Here is a 24,370-nt window from a genome sequence, read left to right as displayed (position 1 = left end):
ACTTGGTGCCTGGGGCAAGGTCTCTGTGAAACCAGATGGTAGGGTGGGGAGGTGGAATGTGGTTCTGTTGTTCTGCGGGTGTGTGTGTGTGTGTGAGAAACTTGCTGCGTAGATATATACACATACTGTGTGTGTGTGAAACCTGCTGCATAGACATGTACGTACATACTGTCCTGGGATGAGAACAGCCCCCAGTGCCCACTGAGGGGGGACTGGTGGGTGGTGATCACTGGTGGACATTATTCATAATGAAAAACACTGACGTTTAAGTAACAGATGCGTATGTTATTAATAAGATCTAAAATTTACCCATAAGCTTTAATTACCTCAAGTGCTTAGTTTTGTACTCCCATTACAAATGGCTGATAAGGAATCTGTTCATACTCCTGCAAACAGTGTGTCTGTGAAGGAATGTGAGGAAGAGCCCATGCGGTCCAGGGGCAGTATCTGCATGTCGGGGACTCGGTCATTCTCACACATTTGGGAACACTTCATCCTTTTAAAGTGGCTTTCAGTCTTGAAATACATCTCTTCATGCTCAGTGGTGGAAGATCTTTACCCTTCAAGGTAGGTTAGGTTTATGAAAAGAGCCAGAAGTCATTCGGAGCAAACCTGGTGGCTGAGGCGAGAGAGAGAAGGGAATCACAGCTGCTTTTGTACTGCTGATGAGTTGTGACTGCATAGTAGTGACACGGGCTTTTATCCTGTGTAACACCTAAATTTAAAGAAGAAAAAATTAATAACGTGCTGGACAGGGGTACAAAAATAGGATTGGTTTATTGTGTACCCCTCAGTGGTGATTCAAGGAGAGTATTCACGTTAAGTAGTTAGGTCACGTGTCAGGGTGACTAAGCGGTTTTACACCAAAACTTGGAAGAAGGGAATGCGTGGGGAAGATGTCTTCCTGTTGCTTGGGGAGGCCAGTCTAGGGTGGATGGGGGTGCAGGGCGGGGGTGGGGGGGTGCAGGTCTGGGAGTAGCTGGATCTAGCCTTTTTACCTGAAGACCTTTGCCTACACTTCTTGGGCTCTTCTGACCCAGGTCAGCCCTAATTTGGCTCTTTGGGGCTGGAATCTCTGAGTTAAGACTCACATACTATTTGCACAAATTGGCTGAAGGGTAGACCTCACTTGGGTGGGCCTCAGGGAGCGGGAAATGGTTTGGGAAGCTAAAATGAGAGCTAAGAAGAGCGATTGACTGAAGTGGGAGTTAAGTCATAGGTCACTTGTTTATTTTGCTGTGTCCCTCAGTGAACAGTGGGCTCCTTGACGGCAGGGGTCCTAGCCTGATATCACCTGTTAGGCTCCTGTGTGACCCAGGTCTTTTCAATACAGATCTTCCTCTACTTAAGAATAGGGTTACATCCTGATGAACTCATCCTAAGTTGAAAGCATCCTAAATCGAAAATACATTTAATATACCCTCCTCCTGCCATGCATCATAGCCCAGCCTACCTTAAACATGCTCAGAACACCTCCATTAGCCTAGAGTTGGGCAGGACCAACTGACAGAACCTGTCCTGTCATGAAGTGCTGACTGTCTCATGTGACGGATTGCTGTCCTGAAAGTGAGGAACAGAATGGTGGGCTGGGTGCAGGATGGCTGTAAGTGTATCGTCATTGGCCCTCGTGACTGGGCGGCTGGCTGGGAGCCGGGCCGCCTCTGCCCAGCACGGGAGAGGATTGCAGAGTGGGCAGATCCCTAGCCTGGGAAAAGATCAAAATTCAGAATGCAAAGTAAGGTTTCTGCTGAATGCATATTGCTTTCGCACCATTATAAAGCTGAAAAGTCGTAAGTTGAACCATTGTGAAGTTAAAAATTCACAAGCCAAACCATTATAGGTTGCTGCCGGTCTGTATATTGTTTCTTATTGAAGGAAGAAGACTAGGACTTGTTGAGTACCTCGTAGTTTCCATGTGCTGCTGTTGCTGAACCAAACTTAGGTCTGCTCACCCTCTCACAGTAAAGTCCATCTCCCGACACCAGGTTGTGCTGAAGGAAAGGCAGTGTTTATTCAGGGCACCAAGCAGGGAGTCCAGGGCAGCTCATGCTCAAAACACCTGAACTCCCCGTGGCTTTCGGTAAAGCATCTTTAAAGGCAAGGAGAGGGAAGGGTGTCCCAGCTGGTGCGCCGTTCTCTGATTGGCTGATGGTGTGGTGACAGCATGGTTTACATTGTCAGTCCTTAGGCTCCAGTAGGTCTGGGGGCTGTTTGCTCACGGGCCTCAGGTGGTTAATTTCTTCCATTTGGTGGAGGTTTTAGCATCTGTAAAACAAGTCAGGAAATGTTGTGTTGAAACATCAGATACTGTTATCTAGGCACTTCACAGAGGAGCTGCAGCAGAGGATATGGGGAGGGGGTCTGTCCCTGGAAGGCCCTACAGGGTCCTGCTCAGTTACCAGGACTCTGAACTCCTTGAACTCTGGACAGAGTGCTCCCTGGTGAACACCGCTGTGAGCCCAGCTCCGTGGAGGGGAGGGGTCGTGGGGGGCTCTGGTCAGACTGAAGCTCGGGATGGCTACGTGTCAGGGAACTCTGGAAGTGGTGGAGCCGTCATTCAAGACTGCCTGAATTCAGAGCCCAGGCTGTGTGCCTGACCAGAACCAGCGCAGAAATACAGGGCCACATGCGATCTAGATAAACCATGGCTCTCAACTGGAAGGATTTTGCTCGCAGGGGACACTCAGATATGGGGGAGACATGTTTGGTTGTCTTGGCTGGGGAGATGGCCACTGACATCATGTGGTGAGTTGGGGGCGGAGGGCGGGTAAGAGATGCTGCTCCCTCTACACACTGGCAAGGTTTTCCTGCCTCCGCAAGGCTTTTCTGTTTGGTGTTTTGAAAATGGCCATCAGTAAGTATGAAGTGGTATTTCTTTGTGGTTTTGTTTGCATTTCTTTAATGATTAACCATGGTAAGCATCTTTCATGTACTCAACTGGCCATTTGTGTATCTTCAGAGAGATACTTGTGCAGGTCTTTTGCTGATACTTTGATAGGGTTGCCTTTATGTTGTTGAGTTGTACAAAAGTTCTTTCCATACTGTGGACATGGAACTGTTACTAGATATGTGATTTGCAGGTATTTTCTCCCATTCTGTAGTTTGTCATTTCACTTTCTTGATCAAGTCCTTTGATGCAGGGGAAAAAAGTTTTAAATTTTGATGGAATGCAATTTATCTTTCATTACTCATGTTTTTGGTATTATATCTAAGAATCATTGAGTTTCATGGTTTTACCACCTATATTTAGGTCTTTGATCTGTTTTGAGCTAGTTATTTTGTAAGAAGTGTCTTACACAATAGGTCTTCTGTATATGTGAATTAGACACCTACAATGTGGTTACATAGACAGGCTCTGGAGCTGGGACTGTCTCTACACCATGTGTTGAAGAGACTGTTCTTTCCCCGTTGAATAGAATTGGCACCCTTGTCAAAAGCAATTGGCCTTGGATGTTTGGGTGTGTTTCTGGATGCTGGCTTCTGTTCTGTTGGTCTCTCTGTTTATCTTTATGCCAGTACCACATCGTGTTGATTACTGTGGCTTTATGACAAGATTTGGAATCGGGAACTTTGTTGTTCTTCTTAAAGGTTGTTTTGGCCCCTTGCAATTCTATGTCAATTTGAGGATAGACTTTGTATTTCAGCAAAAAAAAGGTCTGTTGGGGTTTTGATAAGATTGATTTGAATCTATAGGTGGCTTTGGGTAGTATTGACATCTCAGCAGTGTTAAGTCTTTGTAGCCATGAACGCGAGGCTGTTTAGTCACTTTAAATTCTATTTACTTATTCTATTTACTTTAGTCACTTTAGATTTCTTTTAGCAATGTTTTGTGGTTTTTAAATATGCAAGTATTCACCTCCTTGGCTACATTTATTCCTAGATATCTTATTCTTTTAGATTTATTTTATTTGAGATTTTAAAAATACCTAGCACATCAAATTTGAATTCCAAATTGTGTTATGTCCTAGAAGTTACTATGGAGACATCTTAAGGTTTCAGTAAGTGGATTGGGGTTTGAACCTGGATTTGGCACTTAAAAAAAATTAGCTCCCTCTGAGCCTGTATTTCTTCAACTGTAAAGTACAAGGATAAAGCAAACCTATCTACACAGAAGTTGTATAGATCAGAGAGAATGGTTGCAAACGGCTAGCTCCAGAGTGTAACTCAGAGTTAAAAATACTAGAGAAGAATGCTGGGTTGCCAGTATTGTGTTTTCTCGTATGGTTTCAAAGTCAATACTGATGTATTACACAGTTTGTCATGAATGTTTAGCTTATATTCCCTTTATTTGCTGATTTCTTTGCACATCCAGAAGTTTTGTGATTGAAATATACATTAAAAGCGTTAGTAAAACTAATTTGTTGCAAAGGCTAGTGATTTTTACACAAAGTAAATATTCTCTTCCTTAGAGAGTCTCATAAAGTGTGTTGAGTCTGTAAGAGAAATAGATTGTAACAAAACGTCAGGCTTGTTTTTTGTTTTGGTAGTTGCTGTATACTTATAGGAGGGGTACTTTTCTTCTAACGTTGCTGCTTTCAGATGCCTTTGTGCTTTCTTGGATCCTCCCTGTGCCCAGACATTGCAGGGTTTAATTTTAGATATGTTAGCATTTAACCTCTCAGTAGCAAAGCTGACATAAGGCTTTACCTTCAGTGAAGGGTGCACCTACTCCTGCCATCTTGGAACTGAGTTCTGTGTGTGTGTGTGTGATATAACTGGGTACCAGTACTGCAATTTTTAACTTTTTTTTTTTAATTCATCTTAGGGGAGCTTTATATTGAAGTAGGCAGATCCAACCTCTGAAAGACAATAATCTCAGAATTCTGATTTTTTATTTTATTTTAAATTTCACTGGTTAAATAAAATCTGATAACAGACTTAAATGTAGCATTAGAATGTTCCAACTGAAAGTAAATTCCTCTAGTTATTCTCATAGCAATGTGTTTTAAGCCTTGTTTGCCGTTCATTTCCCGAAGAACACAAATGAACCTGCATACAAGAAGAGGTCCTGTGTGTTGTCATGGGGAGGCAGGGCTGATGGGAATGCAGTCGGGCTGAGAAACATGGAAGTTTGAAAACGAAACAGAAAGCGGAAGAGCAGGCTGACCACAGAAACAAGCGGGGTTTCCGGACTCCATTGGAAGCCCATTTGAGCCTGCAGAGCATCTGTCCTGTGGAGTAACTCTGATCAGCACTCGTGAGGCTTCTTGATTAAAATGATAATCCCAGCGGCTTGGGTGGTATTTTCTTTAAGCCTGCTAATATAATAGTAAGCAAGTTGTGAATTAAACACCGGCAATACAGTTAAGAGCAGAGACGCTGGAGTCAGACAGGCGCTCGTGTACCTCTGGCTTCTCCGTGTAAGACGTGACCGGGTTCTTGCTCTTGGCGACAGTTTGTCCTGTGTGCACTGTCTCTTGAAATCCTAGTGTACTTATTATTTGTATGAATTTTACGTGTGATAGAATTTTTACTTTCCCCCCAAGAAACTGCAGATCCAGGTGATTACTGCTGAGTTCCTGGCTTCTGAGTACTTACTCAGCACTATGGGAGCAGCTCATTTATCTAGATGGAAGACTGCAGGAAGGAGAGTACCAGCTAATCACCAGTATTTTTAAAGCAAAGAATATTGTAAGTAATTTTTTGAAGGAGGTGAAATCGCAGCAACAAAAATAATTAAAACAGCTGTCACCAGTTTTTCTCAAGTGGTCCAGAAGATCTTCAGTGAGAAACGTTGTACAGAACCAGAGGAATGTGGACCTGACTGACACGGGCCCCTACAGGATACTGATCTCAGTTTGTGACATTTTCTGCTGTCCTTCTCTGGATTGTGTTAATGATACCGTCGGCCCTTGCTCATTGTTAGTTCCCCAGGCGAGCACTAAGCCATCCCGCGTGGCGCAGCATGGCGACACCCAGCCTGTGCCCCACTCCCCATGCCCAGCGGCACCTGCCGCGATGGCTGTGTGCTCCTGCCAGGTGTGAGGTTATAGCAGAGAGTTGGTTACTAAAAGGTTGAAGCACCACACTTTTTAAATGATGTACAGTTTTTTGAATTTGATAATACGACAGGGATTTCTAGAGTGTGAGCGAAATGGGGAGACATAGCCGTCATACAGAAGCTTGCTTATTATTCTTAGGGATTTGCCCCTGCCTGTCACCATGGGGGCAGGACCATTGCAAACTACTATTCATAGGGTGAAAGGGGAGACTAGAAAGACAACCATTTAAACGGGAACAGTTGTGAGTAATGGGATACACACACATACCTGCAAGTGAGGCAGCTGCCCTGGGGTTTCTCGTTTGGCTTTATTTTCGTGAAAGTGTCGTCCAGGATGTCGGACACAAGTCAAGCCCTGGTTCTTCTGATCTTTTGTTGGGCTGTTTAAGCTTTACTCTTAACGGTCACACACTTGACTCCTGTAGACAAGTAGCCTTCTGGTCTCAAAATATTGGGTGAAAGTTTGACTTAGAAATGTTAGTGTTAGAGTATGAGAGCTCAGAGGTGGTTTAGTCCCAAATTCCTTAAACTGGGATATTCACTGAGGACATTCTAGGCCATTTGTTCAGTAACTGTGGTACCTCAACCCCCGAAATTGGTAGAAGAAAACTTTGACCAGTTAGCCTTTAAAAAAAAAAAAAATTGGATGTTTCAAAGTAGACTGTAAAAATGTTGAATTTTAAATGTAAGATGTACGTCATCAAGATTATTGTTGGGAGAGTTGATTTAAGCTGGGTGTTCTGCCCTCAGGAGACCCTTCTGTTTTTTTCGCCTCTGTTCTAAAAAGACCTGCTTATGTTCGATTGTTCGTTCATTCACAGCTCAGGTGAAAACTGCCACTAGCTAATGCTGTTTAGAGTTTGGTGGTTGGGTGTGTGAGGACACGATGAGACCCTGGAACTTGAGTAGACTGGATGGCCATTCTCCAACAAATGGCTGAGCTAGGAAAGTTTGGAAAACCTCAGAGTAGTATCAAGATTTTCTCCTGTCTTTGAAGAAAGTGTTATCAGTCCCTTTTGGATTGTTTTCATAGGCAAACGTTGATCATAAGTAATTCCAAATATGGAAAGAAAATGTCTTAGGCTTTAGTGTAGTCTGTGGTACTTTCAATGCTTCAATCTCTGCCATGAGGGGCCTTGAAAATGCGGCAATGTGCCAGAGTTAGTTCCTTCAGTGTAGGGTAATTATGGTGGAGATCACAAATTCTTTGTAACTGAGGCTTAAAAAGATATTTTCATCATACATTTTACTAATGAAAACTTTTTTTAAAAGTTTTCTCACCTCTTCATTGGTGTGTTGTTTAATTGCTAAGTGTGATCTCATGGACTGTAGCCCACCAGGCTCCTGTGTCCATGGGGTTCTCCAGGCAAGAATACTGGAGTGGGTTGCCATTTCCTTCTCCAGGGGATCTTCCCCACCCAGGGATCGAACCCACATCTGCATTGGGAGACAGATTCTTTACCACTGAGCCACCAGGGAAGGCCACTTCATTGGTAATTCAATATGTTGCTATTCCACATTATGACCACTTGGGGGAGTAGATTGCATATCAATATTTTCATGTTTACTATAACTTGTGGCATAAAGATATTTCTGTTTAACCAATTAGCAAATTTCATGTTAGGACATTTTAAATTCTTATACTTTGTTAAGTTCTTTATACCTGATCCCATACTTATGGGATTAGTAGTGGAAAAAAATAAAGAAGGTATATATTTTACATGTGTCATCAGCTATGGAATCTGAATAAGATTCGGACTCTCCTGACCAGCATTTTAGTTTTATGTCCCTATGCTAGATTTCAAGAAGTTTTTTTTTTTTTTCTTGAAAGAGAAAAGTCTTAGAAAAAAAAGACTTCCAACTACACTTTTTTAAAAAAAAAATATTATTGAAGATGCTAGGCAATAATAAAAAGTAGTTTTTCTCGATGCTCAACCATTTATTCTTATCTTAGCCTGTAGAGAAAAAAGTCAGTAGTATTTTTCTTTGAAAATAGTCATAGAGGTGATTAAGAATGGTTGGTTGTGATTTCCAGCTTTTTATTGACTCACGTCTGAAAAGCGCCACCACCGAGTCAGGGAACTGTTGGGTCCCAGCCTGGGGTCAGGTGGCATCCGGGCACGGCAGGGGGCAGCAGAGGCGTGTGCCCTGTGAGGGGAGTCGGTGTTGGGAGGCTGAGCTCGCCTTCCGTCTGGGTCCGTGGTCCATGCTCCTTGAGTCAGAGCCTCTGTGAGTCATGGGTCCAGACCTCACGGTGACGACAGCACCCAAGCTCCCCGGAAGCCCGGGTGGCTGGCCTGGGGCTGGCTCGTTGTGCAAGAGGCGGTGACATCAAGGGTGTGGACAGCCTCTGCCGGCCTGGCTCAGGCCTCCTTTCCTGTCTCTCTCTGACCCTTCCCCCAGCACTTCTGCCCGGGGCCTCAACCTGGCATCACAAACAAAAGCACTGACCAGAAATCAGTGCCGACCGAGCGGGTGGCCTTGGGCGAATTGCCTAACCTCTCTGGGTCTCAGTTTCCTCACCTGTAAAATGGATCACGTTTTCCCACCAGCGTGTTTTCTTGTCTTCTCTAGCTTGTTTGCCCTGCTTTCCTCTCTTCCCCTCCTCATCTTCCTCGTGGCTTCTCTGGACCCTCCTTTCTCATGTCTCCTCACTTCCCTGCTCCTGACCTCCCACTTCTCCTTCTGTTTTTTCCCAAGGATGGCACCCCAGGGTGGGTTCTTTTTTACCATCTGATGTTGAGGATCCGGGCCTGCCGGCATATGTGGAGGAAGGAAGAGGCTTACATTTTTATGCGTTGTGTAATAGACTCCTAAAATCACTTCTTTTTTCAAGTGGAGGGGGTTGGTGTGCATGAAGTTGTATGGACTTGGATCACAAGCACCTGGGCCTGCACATGAATGTCTGCTGGGCTAGGCAGCAGGCAGTGCGACATGTTGAATACAGGATACATTTTTCTCTTTCTAATTTTGGTTAAATTTTAAAATTTTGCCATTTAACATTTTTGTTTGTGTATCTTGGCGGGTCTGTTGCTATAGTCAACATTACCAACATCACCCACCCTTGGTCAAACATTTGGAAATTTTGTGTTTGATGTTTAGAGATAGAGGAAAAACTTGAACAACATGAACATTATTAAATATCTGACGATCAGTTAGTGTGATGAGAACTCTTGTCACCTTCAGCTCTTCATTATAGATTCCTTTCTGCCCTTGTTCTCAAGGTTGTCTCAGGATCCCAAAGTTGTGCTCCAGTAGAAATATTAATATAATGGGAAGCACATGTGGCATTTCATAACTTCTAGTAACATTAAAAGGTAAAAAGAGAAACGCAGGTAAAATTAATTTTAAAATATATATTATTTAACTCCGTATATACGGAGCATTTTCACATCAACAAGTAACCTTACATAAACCTTACTTCGCATTCTGCTTTTCTTCTGTGTATTTTATGCTCACAGCACGTCTCAGTTGGCACTGGCCACATTTTTAAACATATCCATGAGAATAACGCCTATTTGTAACAGATATCACAGTCCTATACACTGGCTTGCAAATATGGTATATTTCAATTTAAAAACTAGTGTGTTTGTCTGTGTGTAAGTGTGCTTTAGGTTTTTAGAAAAATTCACTTGAAGTTTCTATATACTGACTTATTAAAAGCTGAAAAGGAAATGCCAGGATGTTTGAACTGTCCTACTCTTGAAGTTAAATTATTATTATTATTATTATATTATTGTGTGTGCACGCTATTGCATTAATATAACTAATGTATGTTAGTGTACAGTAACATTGTTATAATTTGTTCATTATTTACAGTGCTGAGTAGGCTAGCTCCCATTCAGAACTGTGAAAATATACTGGGTCATTCCAGTATGACAGAGTAAAACATTCAGTGACTGAGTTCTAAAAAGCATATATCTCCTGTCTTTGTTGCTTAGAAAACATGTGAATGTTTCCCCTTGCATGATTAATTTATTGAAGATGACTTTTCTGTATGTGTGCTTACTTTTATTTCTGGAAGTGAGGATGTGATTGATCTGGGGAATCATTAACTCAATCCGTGTCCCATGTGATGGAAGGGCAGTGAGGCCCCTGTGCCCAGGCAGGACTTGGTACCTATCAGTGTAAACACCGGGCACAGCCCGTCCCGTGCCCCTGCTTATCTCCTCCAGAGGGATGGGGCTGAGGCGTTTTCAGCAAATCTTACTGGTAAAGTCATGCCTGTAGTGCCTTTTTTTTAAGAGCCGTTTCCTTTCGGTTTTAACCATACTACTGTGTCGGCAAGCAGCCTGCCCTCAGTTTGTCAGAACAGCTTTCTGTTTTGATAACTTAGAAGCGTGCCTTAATCTCTGAAAAGAGCCATGCCGCTGATGAACTAGTTCAGTTTTAAGATGTTTTACTTAGATGAAGACAGTGAAGATGAGGAGGAGAAGGTTCCTGAAGGTGTTTACCATGGAAAGGCCCCTGCTGGCATCCTGGTGAGTGACATCCACCAGCACACCGCCCACCCCCTCCCACCCCCCAACACCAACCTGGAACCTGCTGCGAGAAGGGGCGGGGCAGGGCACCCACCAGGGAAAGCAGTGATGCCTTTCTTTGGAGGATGTAACATCAGAATGAGTTTCATACTAAGAATCTGAACTGAGTTGTAGTCAACAGAAATCTTTGCCTGCCTGCTCTCCCTCACTCACTCTACACCATCTTTCTACCCTTCTCTATTTATTATTTAACGAATAATAATTTTATGCCTAGAAAAAAATGAAACTGCTCCTGTAAACTGGGAATTTTTTTGAAACTAGGTTTCACATGCAATGTATCTGGTTTCTCATTCTCTTTGCATCTTTGTAGTAGTTGAGGAATAAAAATCATTGAAGAGCTTTACGCTTTTTTTTCTTTCCACTCTATCTTTCAGACTTTAGCCATAAATGTGATCTTTTTCTATGGGTTTGTCTGTCTTGTAGTTTTTGGTCCTGGTCAAATTTGTTTTGAAAACATGTTTCGCAGCTAGCATCTTATTCTATCTGTGACAGAGGAGCAACAGGAGTCTCTTTCTCCTGTGATTGCAAACAAAAAGTTCGTAATATTGAAATATGTGGGGGAAACGTAAATTGAGTTTTTTAATCTGAAGTTTCCTCTCTTCTTATGATATGTAAAATAAAACAGGTCACATAAAGTATAAGTTTTAGAAGTCTGCATTAAGGAAACAGATGAATTAAGGACAACATAATTTAACTTTACCTATGGAACCTTTTGCTGTAAAAATCTGAAGTAAATGTGATGAGGTAAAGGTAGTTTTTAGAAAATTGAGGGTGTACATTTTTATGAAAACATGTAAAATAAAGCAAAAATGACAGTTTCTAAAATCCGTGGCTTGCAGTCAGACTGATTTTAAAGTTGTACAGATTTTTGTCACCTTTAAAATGTTGTGCTTTTTGCTTGTGGACCTGTTGGTAGATGAGTACTCACTGGGGGTCTCGGCAACTGATGGGGCGGGGCGTGGTCTGACTGGGAATGGAAGTCCAGCCTCCGAGAGAGGTCATTTACTTGTGAAATTTCAATTGAATGAATTTCATGGACAGAGGAGCCTGATGGCCTACTGTCCACGGTGTCGCAAAGAGTTAGACACGACTGAGCGACTAACACACACATGAGTGTATACGGATTCCTGCACGTCTGCTGTTGAGGTCGGAGGGAGAAGGGTGAACACGGTGACGGTGATTTAGTTTAGGAAGAGTTCTTTCAACGAGGAGCGCCCACGCACACACCTCTTCTCACAGGAAGTAGTTCCGGTGCTTCCGGCTGCCGCGCCTGCCAGAGCGCGGGAGGTGGGTGTCGGGGCTGCGCTGACCAAGGTTCTTTCCATGTTAATACTGGAACATTGAAGTCCCGGGCGTCACCTCCCGGCCCCAAGAGACACTTGAGTTTTCTGAGTGGCTCGTGTTGGGGACACGGGATTTGCTATCTGCTTGTTGAGCTGCATGGATTGTGTAGGAGACTTTGGAACCTGGGTGTCGGGGGCGAGGGCCAGGGAGAATCTCAGTCAGGGTCCAGGCCCTCTGTGACCCGGACGCTCCTCGCTGGTCAGGTGCCGTCCGGGCACACCTCCTCTTGGAGGGTGAAAGTCTCCATCATAAAGGAGGTGACTTTGCATGTTTGGAATATAGATGTAAAAATGTCATAATTTTAAAAACCATGAAGAAACGTCTGTGCTTTGTTAGAAATTGGGAATTTTTTTTTAAATCTCATATTTCTGTAATTTTTAAACGGATGATATTTTCCTTTGTTTGGTAAGGAAAAGGCCAAGTTGTTTCATATTGAAATAACCTTGAAGTTCCAAAATTATATGCTAGCCTTATTTTCCCCCACTTATTTTAAATTACTTTGATTTGCATTTTTTAAATTAGGGCAGAATGTACTCCCAAGTGGTGCTAGTGGTAAAGAGGAGCCATGAGAGAGGTCTGGGTCAGGAAGATCCCCTGGAGGAGGGCACAACAACCCACTCCAGTATTCTTGCCTGGAGAATGCCATGGACAGAGGAGCTTGGCAGGATACAGTCCGTGGGGTCTGAAAGAGTCAGACATGACTGAAGTGCCTTAGCACACAAGCATGTACTGCAAGAATTCTTAGCCAAACATGTAATCCTAAGAAATGCTTCTAGAACTGAGTCCAATGGGTTAGAGCTGGAAGGGGCCATGGACGTATTTGGCCATTCTTACTAGAAATGAAAGCTCGATCAGAGGTTCTCAGAGGTTCTGAGAAGAAGGAAGCCCACCTCAGGGCAGTGCAGCCCCTTCCTGGCTCCTCAGTTCTCTTTATCAAAGGGCCTGGTTGAGTCCAAAAAGCTTTTCAGATAGAATTTTGTATGTTTATATTATTTATAGTAAGGTGCAGTAACATAAACAAGCAGCAACCTTAACAGAGGTGGGAGACAGCAAGTCACCCTGTAGGCGGGGCTTGTACTTTGCATGAGTTGGGTGAAGACGAGACAGCACCACCCCACCTTGCATCTGACATCACTCCTGGCTGCCCAGAATCCTGGAACCACCCTGCTGAATGGGGCCAAAACCAAACACTGCCCTCGGGGTAGGGGGAAGGACGGTGGTCACAACACTAATTAAATAATTAGTTGAGTAGAATTTCTTTTCCTCACAGAAATGTGGTGATGTTACTAGTTACTCAATTTGGGGGAGCACACTCCCCAAGAATTTTTGTTTTCACGACTTGATTGCCTGAGTCCTGACACAGATGAGCTCAGGAATTTAGGGGCGAGGTAGCTCTTAGAGGCTGTGGCCAGAAGTATGTGTAGGCTGTTTGAAGGTTATTTATTATCCCTTTTTGTATTTATGCCCCCATCTGTTTTTCAATAGGAGAGGCTTGGGGGTGGCTCACAGGTACTGTTGTCCAGGGCACGACTGAACCCCTAACTTAAAACAATCCTCTTCATTCAGCAAATATTTATTGTGCCACACTGTATCTTCTAGGTGTTCACAAGTTTGTTGGCCATTACTAAGGTGTCTGAATTGTTTGCTGCTCTTGAGTTTGCAGGTAACACAGCTAGACAGATTTCCTCCAGATGGTTACCTCATTTGGTTTGCCTGATGCTTGGTCCTGTGAGCCAGTCTGTTCTCACCAGCCTGGGTGAGCACAGGACTGCAGGTCTGGTCGGAATCCCATCACGTGTCTCAGCCAGGTGTTGGGCCAGTCTAGAGGGATGGGACACAGCTCCCTGAAGGGATCTGAATGAAAACCTTAGCTTTCTTGGCAACATGCTTATCTTTGTCTATAGTTTGTGTTTTATACTCATGTCTTAGGTAGTACACATTGAAAACCAACCCTGTTCTACTAAAGAAAATATTAGACCCCAATTCTAGTCATTCTTGCATACGTTATCTCATTGAAAGTAGGGAAATTTTTTGTTGCTGCTGTTTTGCCACTTGTTCTAAACATATATATTTCCTTTTTTTTTTTTTTTTTGTTTGAAGCCTGTTGCCTAACCTAGAACCATTTTCTGAGGCTCTCACTTTGCTTAACTTAGGACATTTGTCTCAGTTGCTCCCTTGTGTCTGACTCTCTGCGGCCCCATGGACTGTAGCCTGCGAGGCTCCTCTGTCCATGGGATTCTCCTGGCAAGAATACTAGAGTGGGTTACCATACCCTCCTCCAGGGGATCTTCCTGACCTTCGGGTTGAATTGGCATCTCCTGTGTCTCCTGCATTGACAGGCGGATTCTTTACCAGTGCACCATCTGGGAAGCCCCAAATTTAGGACGTTTAAGGAAGGTATTTTTCAATACCTTGGGAATTGGGTGGAAATATTGTTGGATGTCAGTTCAGGTGTGCGATGACATCACCCTAGAACTTAGTGTGCCCTTGGCATAGCGTCTTGGCTGCAGCCCCGTCTCTGTAGAAAAGACCTTCTCCAGTGCCTGAAGCGGCCCCCAGGAGAGTTGGGGGGTGGGAGTGGGGGGCCATATTATCTCTGGTGTTGCTCACTCTCTGGAACTCGTCTTAACTCTGTGATCTGCAAGTAGCCAGACTGAGTTCAGGCAGGTCAAGGGGGCAGTGGCTGAGATTGTAAAAAGCCCTTGTCATCTTTCTTTCGTGTTCCAAGAAAGAATGAGGGCATGACCACTACAGACACTCAGTCTGAAGACTGAGATTATGTTGGGAAAGTCATTCCTCCAGGGACGTGAGGCAGGACTGATGCACCCCTGGGTGTGTCCCTCCTGGGGCTCTGACTCCCCTGCTTGCGGTCATCAGACACAGCTTGGCAAGCTGCCATTTGGCTCGCTTGTCCCCGTCACCCTGGGTGGTCTGGCCATCCGGATTCTTCAGGGCTCCTTGGTGATTCCGAGTCTGATGGCCACCAGAACCCCTGCTGAGCCGTAAGTGTGGAATACAGATTTCCCGGAGAGACAGAATCAGAATTGAGGGGGCAGTGGAGCCCAGGAATTGTTTTGTGTTCAAAACTACAGGCTTGAATCAGGTTTTCCCGCTGAAGGTCTTTTCTGTTGGAGGATCCAGCGCAAAGTTGGGTTTAGTTGTCACGTCTATCGTTTTCTGGTCACTGTCGCCCTTAGTCTTTCCTGACCTTAGTTCCTCCAGGGATACTGATCAGGGACTTCGTGGAGCTCCCCTCAGTCATAGTGTGTCTGGTGGCATCTCGTGATTGGCTGGAGCACATGTGTTTTGGCAGAAAGAGCACAGCCATCATACAAGGCCCTTGGTGTTGGTGGTTTTGTTCCTGTTGAGTTTCCCCACTTCATTGAGGTCCCTGCTTCATGAAGGCGGCGTCTGCTGGGCTTCTCTGCTGTCAAGTCACTGTTTCCTTTGGTGATGAGTATGAATCATGAGGAAGATAGTTTGAGAGCATGCGGACACCTTGTTTAATGTCCATTGTCTCCACGGGGTCTGTGGTGTGCTTGTGGTGGTCTTTTATTCCCCTCATTTTCTGTTTCTTCATTGGAATTGCTCTTTAAGAGAAATCTGTCCCTCCTTCCTACTTTTGAATTTTTATCAGTGTGGCTGCGAGAATACTCTGCAGGTTATATAACCCGTCAGATTTTGTTGCTCAGGTTGTTCTGGGTGCTTTTTCACTTTGGCTCCTGTGTTCCCTTAACACACCCCTACAGCTGTGATTTTGAGCCCACAATTCCTACTTTCTGGCACCACGAGCTGCCCTGACCCTGGACCTTGTACTGAAGGGTGGTATTTAGCAACCAGGATCTGGGCTCTCGTTTGCTTGTTGCTTCTCATGTCCTGGGTTCTGGATTGCAGAGAGAGCGAGGATGTTAAACACATGTTCTGGCCCAGGCATAAGCATGTCTATATTTGTGCCTCTGTCCATGGAGACTTCCAAAGCCTGTCCAAGGGTTGGTGTTAGCCTTCTTTCTAGGAAACTGTGTTTTTAGAAGCCTCCCAGGTGTGATGATGACTCAGACTCCAGGATACGAATCTGTGGGTGCATACAGACCCGAAGGCTCTTGTGGCTTCGAGTACTTGGCACTGATAGACGGTCTTCATCTGGGTAAATCGTCATTTCCCATCCTGGCTTAGTCGTCCCTTCTTCTTACTCTGAAAAGAGTTTTTATGCCACTCTTAGCCCTTAAGGGATCTCAACCTCCTAGGAGTGGGCATCCCAGGTTCTTGAAGTGGAGTAGAAATAGGTCTGGTTTCACAGCTCATGTTCTTAACAGAACTTTATGGGAGAACTTGAGCACACCTGAGGGAAATGTGTGTTAATAAACATACAGACCGCGCAAACAAATGGCAGTTGCCCTAAATTTCACTAAAGCCAGATTTGTCCTAATCCTTGGTTTTCTTTTTGGTAAGACAGTCTGCATCCTTTTTCTAAAGTGCAGCTTGCTTTCTAAAGCAGGTATTGACTCTGTCAGACTTCATGAGGATAAACCCTTCAGGGCGGGGTTGTTGAGGATGTTTGCATTGTGGACTTCAGGCCTCCACGTGCTTGCCAGGTTAGTAGCTGTGAAATCAGTGAAGTGGCTGCAGTGAGTGACCTTCAGATCTCGCTGGGGTTGTTCATCTGCCTTGTTTCCCCCTGAACTTAACCAGGTACCGTGTGATGCAAGCAGAGTGCCTTTCGACTCAGATAGTAATGCTTTGGGACAGGTTGAAAATGTGAACTTGCTTTATCTGTGATATTAACTAAGCTTCTGTGAAGCCATGAGAGGAAGACAAATTAAGTTTAACATGCCTTTCTCTAGACCTCCAAACTCCAAGAAAATGTTCATTTGTTCCCATCTCACAGCTGTAATTGCATCTGCAAAAGATTCCTGATGCTACTTCCTGACTTCTAGGTCAGTGAGTAAATGGAAAGAACTTCAGATAGTCAGGTGTTTGAAAGGAAATTGTGTCCTGCCAACATCTGGACTAAAGTGATGGTCATCACTGAGAATGCCACATGTGGTTTATAAAGAAACTTGCTGAGGTTGTGTGTCTTTCATATGTGAAAGCGAGCCAGACAGTTTTCCTGCTTCATTTTCAGTTGCTTATAGTTATCAATGATGACCACCAAAACAGGTTAGCCACAAAGTTTTTTTCCTTAGCCAGGAAATTTTAGGGTGAGAATATGTTCCTTAAACATAGATTTACAATCATAATGTAATCAAATCTTTAAAGCCTCCTAATGAAAGCTGTAACATTTTTCACATAGCATGGGCAGAGCTGTGACCTTCTGAAAGCACTTATGAAGCTCCTTCTTGTGTGTAGCTCTGAACGTTAGGTACACTTGGCGTTGCGCTTGGGAGCTTGTGGCCCCAGGATACAGGAGCCTGGGAACCTGAGGCAGACGCACCTGAGCTGTTGTCTGTGCTGTGGCTGTGTCATGGTTTGACTTCAGGTACGTTGGCTATTTTTTCTGAGCCCCATGTCTTGCTAGTGGAACGCATGTAACACTACCTGACCTACCCCTGAGAGTGCAGCGGGAGGAGGTGTGTGAGGTGGCGTTTGGAAGGGTAAATGTCAGGGCGCCTCCCCTTCACCCGATCGCTTCCCCACGGCCAACATGAGGAAGAACACTGAATTGTAGCTTATGTTATGTGTAGTTTCTCAAGGATGTGTGTAGTGCAGAATGTTAGGGCATGAACAAATGAAGAATTTGAATTTTCACCAGTGTAAGTGAATTTTTTTTTTAATTTTATTTTATTTTTAAACTTGACATAACTGTATTAGTTTTGCCAAATATCAAAATGAATCCGCCACAGGTATACATGAATTTAAGTAGCTCATACATATGAATGAAAATCCTAACTCATGAAATGGTTAAATTATTACCACTTTGTAAAATGATTTATGGAGGGATTTATTTTATTAGCAGACTCCCCTGGGTGCACCGAAGGTATCTTTAAAACAATACCACTCCTAAGTATTTACCCAAGGGAAGCGAAATTATGTCCACACCAAAGCCTGTTCACAGTTCTAGTAGCTTCATTTGTTCATAGTCTCCCCAAACTGGAAACAACCCAAAGTTTCTCAGTTGGTGGATGGATAAACAAACTTTAAGACATTCTTACAGTGGGATACTACTCAACAACAGCAAAGAATGAACTGCTGATACCTGCAAGAATATTAGTCAGTCTCAATACATGATGCTAAGTGGAAGAAGCTGTAGTCCAAAGGGCATGTACTCAGTGGCTCCATCCATGAAACATTCTGGAAAAGCCAAGATTATAGGGACAAAGAACAGGTCAGTGGTTGGCTTGGGGTAGGGTAAAAGGATGGGCTGCAAAAGGGCCTGGGGGCATTTGCGGCAGCAGTGTAGTTCCGTGTCTTGATTTTCTTGATTGTAGTGACTTTTTCATGGTTGCATGGTTAAAATTGTATACTCTGAAAGGGTTAATTTTACTCTTTGCAAAAGTACACCTTACTTTTTAAATCTATTTTGAATAGTTCAAAGTACAGCTATATTTCATAGCAGAGTTGGCATAAACATTTAGCTATTTTTCATGTATTGATAGGTATAACCATTACACAAGGGTTGACTAATATCTTTCATGATTAATTATAAACAGAATCTTAAACTCAGCACATATCTTAATGATTTTACTTCCACGCTTCTCTCTCAACTCTGGTGACATTCTGATCTCTCACCTCAGGTACAGGTAGACGAGAGCTGGCCTTATTTTACTCGTGACAGGAAGAGTGAGAACTAGTTGCCAGAAAGCTTCGTTGCTTTGCGGTTTGAGGAGTAAAGGGAAAAGCGGGAAAAGAGAGATGCAGGAATGAGAAGCGTTCAGTTTCTAGAGCTGCTGGTTTGAAGCACGTTTGGTCAGAGGGGAGGTGTGAAGGTTGAGGAAAGTCCTCGGGGCCTCCTTGTCCTCATGTGCTGCTTGCCACTAATTTTGTTACGTGACGTCTAAGGATAGGTGTCAGATTGAGCCTATAGTTCCCCTTGTGTGTGCTCCCTCAGTCGCTCAGTGGTGTTTGACTCTTTGCGACCCCATGGACTAGCCCGCCAGGCTCCTCTGTCCATGAGATTCTCAAGGCAAGAACACTGGAGTAGGTTGCCACTTCCTTCTCCAGGGGGGTCTTAGCCCCCCTTGCTCTGTTGGCAGTTTTCTTGAAGGAAATGAATGCCCTGGGTACATTGCCGAGCCTCAGGAAAGTGAAACTGCTGTGACCAGCCGTGTACCGTGACGGCTGCACCTTGTGGTGTTGGGCGCTTTCCTGTAAATGGTCTGTCTGCTAGAAAATGACGAGCTAAGTGTGTCCTTTGTCACCTGTTTTCTGTGACCGTCTTGCCCAGCGCTTGACTTCCCCCCAGGCTGTGGGCTGGGTGCTCTGCGCCGGGACCTGCAGACCTGCACGGATGTGCTTTGTTCTCATGGGGGTATTTTTAGATTCACCCCGTCAGAGGCGGGTGTCATTCTTAACTGTCACCCACACAGACTAGATTTATGCAGGCTTTTTCTCTGAGAGCTTCAGCAGCATCGGGAGAAAAGTGTTGATTTCTAAATATCTGAGCATGGCTTGTGGAACAATGGGTTGGCCTCCACTGTTGGCATTTTTAAAGAATATATGCATGTGTTAAATACACACACAGTTACAAATACCCAGTGTCTTCCCTGCCTCTCTGGTTTCTCTTGTTAGTTGCAGCACGTGGTGTGTCCTCCTCCTCCCTCCCTCTGCTGTTCTGGTCACCAGATCTCACCATCATCCATCCATCGCTCCATCCATTACTTGACCCAAAAATACTTATTAAGGACCTCCTGCCGTGAGCCAACGTGCCATGCTCTGGGGCTGTGGTGAAGTGGCAACACTTCTCTTGGTCAGAGCTGAGGGTCTGAAGGTGGGCTGGACAGTGAGCTCGTGGGCAGGGCCTGCCGGCTGTGAGGGGAAGGGCAGGTGCCCTGGACCCACCTGGCCTCACGCCGCCTCCTGCCTCCTTCCTGACCATTCTCATCCAGCTCCTTTGTTTCTTCTTTTCCCCTGTGCTCTGGGTGTTCACATTCTCTTGTAGACAGGCTTTATTTGTCCCCATCTCCTTCTCATCCAAGAAGCCTAAAACATCCTTGCTCCTCAAATAAAATATTAGATCAACAGCAAGAGTAGTTGATGGATTGAGAAGAAAATTGGTGTTGGATTTTGAAAGGTTGCCTAGAAAGTTGTTGGGCTGCTGATGAGGGTCGAGGGTGGGGAATTGATGGGTTTTGAATATGAAATAGATGACACTTAGATCCTTCCTTTAGTTGTCCCTTTAAAAAGCTGGAGCAAACAGTTGATAAAACATAGGCCTCCCCTCAGGAAAGAGCACGTATTGCTATGGTGGCAGAGTGTCTTCCCCTATTTGAACCTTACTCAGCCCAAGATAATCTTCATCTACTTTGTAGATAGTGAGTGTGGTGAACTCATCGAGAAGTGAGCCCAGCAAGCAGAAATCTGTGCTTCCAAACTTCCTTAAAGAAAGTGTGTTGTGACAGGTTCAAAACCCCGATTTATCAACTAAGCAGCCTTGGTGGCTAAGCTTAAGCAGTTTCCTGTCCTATCATTTAAAAAAAAAAAAAAGTCTGAGTTGTTCGGTAGAAACTTTCACTGGGTTACACTGGGGATGTTTTCTTGCTAATTTTCTTCCCAGGGTGTTTTCTGGGGGCGGGGGGAAATGATAGAGGGCTCAGGGTGGCGTTATCAAGTCAGCGTCGGTGCCAGCCTGTCCGTATGTAAGTCTTTTGTGGACAGACATCGGAAATGGACTCTGAACAAGTCAAGGAAACAAAGAAGACTGTGACCATTGGTCATTCAGAGAGATGATGGAAGGGCAGGCAGGAGCCAAGGCTGTGGACCTCTGTGTCATAATCTGGTGGCCCCCCGGGTCAGTGCTCAGGGGGCTCACCCTGCCATTGCTGGTGGCTTGGCTATCTGTTAAGCCCAGTTTGAATCAAGTGTCTCCCCAGCGTGTCAGCCAGCTGATGCCAACTAAGGCCTGGGTCCCTCATTACAGGATGAGAGATGAGAGCGTTGTGATGCCCGAGCCCTGCATCGTGTATCTGTTCAATTCCAAAAGAGAATACTGATTAGAAAATTCTATCTTCTGACATATCCTGAAGGCTGATTTGAGTAGTGTGTGGTGAGTTGTGATTAGGGAATGAACCCCTAGGAAAGCAATCTGCCCAGGCCTGGTTTTTTATACATGACTTTTGATAGAGCCACAGCTGCTAGTCCTAGACTTCCAAGTCCTATAAGATGATCAGATCAGCTGTTTGTTTGCTGAAATGTATGCAGTTCAGAGTTTGTGGAATCTGGATCCAACCTCGAGGTGATAGGTGTGCCTGGAGGGCAGTACAGACTGTAGCCCAGAGCTGTCTGGTTTCCTAAACACGCCTCATCAGGTTGGGAGGAGAAAGCGCCTGCCATGGGTACTGGAAGTCCCTAGAAGTTACAGGTCCTTAGGGGCCCACTTCCGGTTTTATGTCTGCACTGGGACTTAGGAGTCTGCATTCTGTCCTCCATAACTTGAGTCTGTTGCAGACGGTCCAAGGATCACTCCCGGGGAAGCCCCAATCTGCAGTGTGGTCCTTGGAGACATGAAGCTGGGACTTGGCTGCTTTCAGATAGTGAAAGTGATGGGGTTGCTCCTTTTTAGAAAAACAGCTGATAGGCTCATAACCTACAGGAAATTGACTAGAACCCCCAAAGAATACTGGGGCCCAAAGAATACCACACCCTTCCTAAATCTGGGTCCCTCCAGAGGGACCCTTCCACATCCAGACACCAGGCTCAGGAAGAGTCCAGAACCCTGTCTTCTAGCACCTGAGGGGCTCAGTGTCCATGGAGTCCTTTCAATAAAGCTGATTTGGGAAGCAGCAAGAATAGGCATGGCTTTTTTATCAGAGGGACTGCCCTTCATGGAGCTCTGCTTGCCTTACCCGGCTCATCTTCATAATCAGTTATGAAATTTTGCTTAAAATTCAGGAAAATTTTGCATTTTCAAAAACCGCTCAGTGTGATTTTCACGTATGCAAAATTTTGAGCCAATGTATTAAGTAAAATTCTTGAAGTTCAACCCTGCTAGGAAGATCCCCACCAAGTCCGTCCTTTCTGCTTCCCTCTAAGTTGGTTTGTTCACTATTGGCTGAATCCCAGCGAGGTACCAGATGTGTTTCTAGCCCTGCCTGGAGTTGGTGGCGTGCTCCTCCCCGACAGCTGCCCTGCCTGCACGTCTGCCTGGGGTCTGTTGCTGGTCCCGCTGCCTCTCTACCTCCTCTGTGTCTCCTCTCCTCAAATGGGCCATGGGAGCTTCCGAGGGGTCTCTGCCTCTAAGTCATCCTCCCTACCCACGCATTGATCCTGGCCGGCCCATGCCCAAGGGCGAGTCCGAGGCCTTGCATCACCTCCCCTTCGCCTCAGGCTCCCCACACCCTCCCAGTCACTGTCCCCGGGAACCCCCCATGCTTGGCCTGGTAAACCCCGACGACATTTTCACCCCAAAAACAAGTACGTTCTGCCTCTTGAAGCCTTTCCTTACTCTCCCCTGCAGGTTTTCTTTCTTCCTTATCTAATCTTCCTCAGTCACCAGGACAGCGTGATCACAGGGTCTTCTGTAAATGAAGACAGTGTTTATGCTGCTTTCTCTTGCTGGACTCAGGATTCTGGGGGAAAGAGCGCAGGACTTCTGCCACAAAGTCTCACTCTGGTGCCTGGCATGAAGCCGGTCTTGGTTTTGTCCAGCTGTATGAAAGTCTTGCCAGACACAGCCCAGGATGGTGGCCGTTTTGCCGGGCAAATTACAAGTCCTCTGTCATGTTGCCCTTGAAGGAGTCACTCATCCTGCTTGATGGTTCTTAGCCTGTGAGGGAGCTCCCCGCACGAGGCTCTCAAGGCCTTCCTTTTCCATCATAACGGAGTCGTCTGGACCACTCAGTGTGTGCAGGCACTCTGCCGGGGACCCTGGGTTTTGGTCTGTGGACTTGCACATGGGGCCTCGTGGTCCTGGTGGGGTGTGTGGAGGAGCCCCCTGCCCTTTGGGGCCCTGGCCCTGTGCTCTGGACGGGATGCTGGGGGCCGTGCGTAGGGGGGGATGCTTAGGTGTCCTTTCCTCATGGATTTGGGGTTCCAGGAGGCCAGAGGGGCTCACAGATTGTCTGCTCTGTGGGGCTCTGGATCTCAGGGGCTCTCCTCATTGAGGGCAAGGCCTTTCCTCATGCTGCTGTTTCCTGCTCTGAGTTTATAAAGTAAGAATTAAAGGCAGCTACTATAAAGTAAGAAAAAGCCACTGGCGGTCTGCTCTGATGGGGAGGAGGCAAAACAGAGAGATGTCAAATGAGGTGCTGCCTTGAATCTGAGTGGGACCCTGTCCCAAGCATCTGCTGGCCCCAGGCGGTGTCCTGATTGAGTTTAGCTCCTGAAGGACAGCACGTCCCCTGTGTGCTTGGGCCCCTGCCCTCCCAGGCCTGGAAGATGCTGCAGCAGACACCTCTCATCTCCCACCTTTGGGGAAGTGACGTTCCTGCCGGCTGGGGTCCCCTCCAGGTCCACGTATGGACCCCTTGGAGGACTCAGGGATCTTTGGACAGCTGTCAGGACTGCAGAGCAGCCCTCAGATTGTGGGGGAGGCAGGCAGCGCTGTCTGGCTCAGCCTTCACTTAGGAGTCTGCCCTGGGAGACCCAGATCCCCTTGGAGGTTGGGTGAAGTGTGTTTGAGAACGTTCTTGAGGGATGTCAAGCGCAGAATGCAAGCTTGGTTGCCTGGAGCATAGGTAGAAGCTGGACCGGGCAAGGTCACAGTATGTTGTTGTTTGTTTCCTGAAGTTTCTAGAAGGTTCTGTCCCCTCTTAGCACATTCCTCATGTCTGTGAGCAGAGGTTGCAATTTTGAGGGTAAGTCCTCTGATAAAAGCTGTTCTCTGTCCCTCACGATCTCCCAGGAATCTCCCAGGATGTACACTTCCTAACCTGAGGGGAGTCCAGCAGCCGGTGGGTGGTCAACCCTGCGGGCGGACAGGAGGGCCAGTGTGGCTCTGGACTCTGTAATCACTTCTTATTTGTGGGGTTGAGTAGCATTACATGAAAATAATACTCCCGTTGTGGAACGCAAGAAATCTGGGGGTTTTGTCAAGGCGTTTATCATCAGTGACAGACGATGGTCACTTAGAGATGCTGTTGAAGACATAGGCCCCAGAATCAGATTGAGTTTGGTTATCAGCTTTATGATGAAGTGCAGCAGTCTTGGACATTGCTGAGCCTCCTTGCCTCGTGCCATACCAAAGTCCTGGGTGGTTGTGAAGATTACATGAGATAACATCCAGGTTAACACAGCACCTGACATGTGATAGACATGTAACAACTGCAGTTGTGTTTGTTCGTGGTAGTAACTAGTTGTTGGTCAGTTGATAAGTTGTATCCAGCTCTCTGCA

The 24,370-nt window shown here is 45.5% G+C and overlaps 1 protein-coding gene and 1 long non-coding RNA gene across 7 annotated transcripts in view; one reads left to right on the top strand and one right to left on the bottom strand.

Moving 5' to 3' along the window:
- Positions 1-24,370, top strand: part of LPIN2 (lipin 2) — a 375,312-nt gene that overhangs the window by 304,259 nt on the left and 46,683 nt on the right. The window contains exon 1 of one of the 6 annotated variants that reach the window (XM_055559218.1): positions 5,613-5,631. The exons of 4 other annotated variants lie outside the window; for them this stretch is intronic. The gene's annotated coding sequence lies outside the window, so the exon portion shown is untranslated. Of the gene's footprint in view, positions 1-5,612; positions 5,632-17,228; positions 17,363-24,370 lie in introns of those variants that run through there. One more of the 6 variants, XM_055559215.1, reaches the window with a different exon arrangement.
- On the bottom strand, positions 275-2,034 carry LOC129635975 (uncharacterized). Its single transcript, XR_008706567.1, has 3 exons — positions 1,902-2,034; positions 1,454-1,705; positions 275-715 (listed from the first exon to the last, which is right to left on the bottom strand). It is a non-coding gene; the product is annotated as an uncharacterized LOC129635975 (long non-coding RNA).

The sequence above is a fragment of the Bubalus kerabau genome, chromosome 21 (assembly GCF_029407905.1).
Source record: "Bubalus kerabau isolate K-KA32 ecotype Philippines breed swamp buffalo chromosome 21, PCC_UOA_SB_1v2, whole genome shotgun sequence".
Classification (NCBI taxonomy): Eukaryota; Metazoa; Chordata; class Mammalia; order Artiodactyla; family Bovidae; genus Bubalus; species Bubalus kerabau.
Note: the sequence above shows the minus strand (reverse complement) of the source record. Positions and strands in the feature narration are given on the sequence as shown.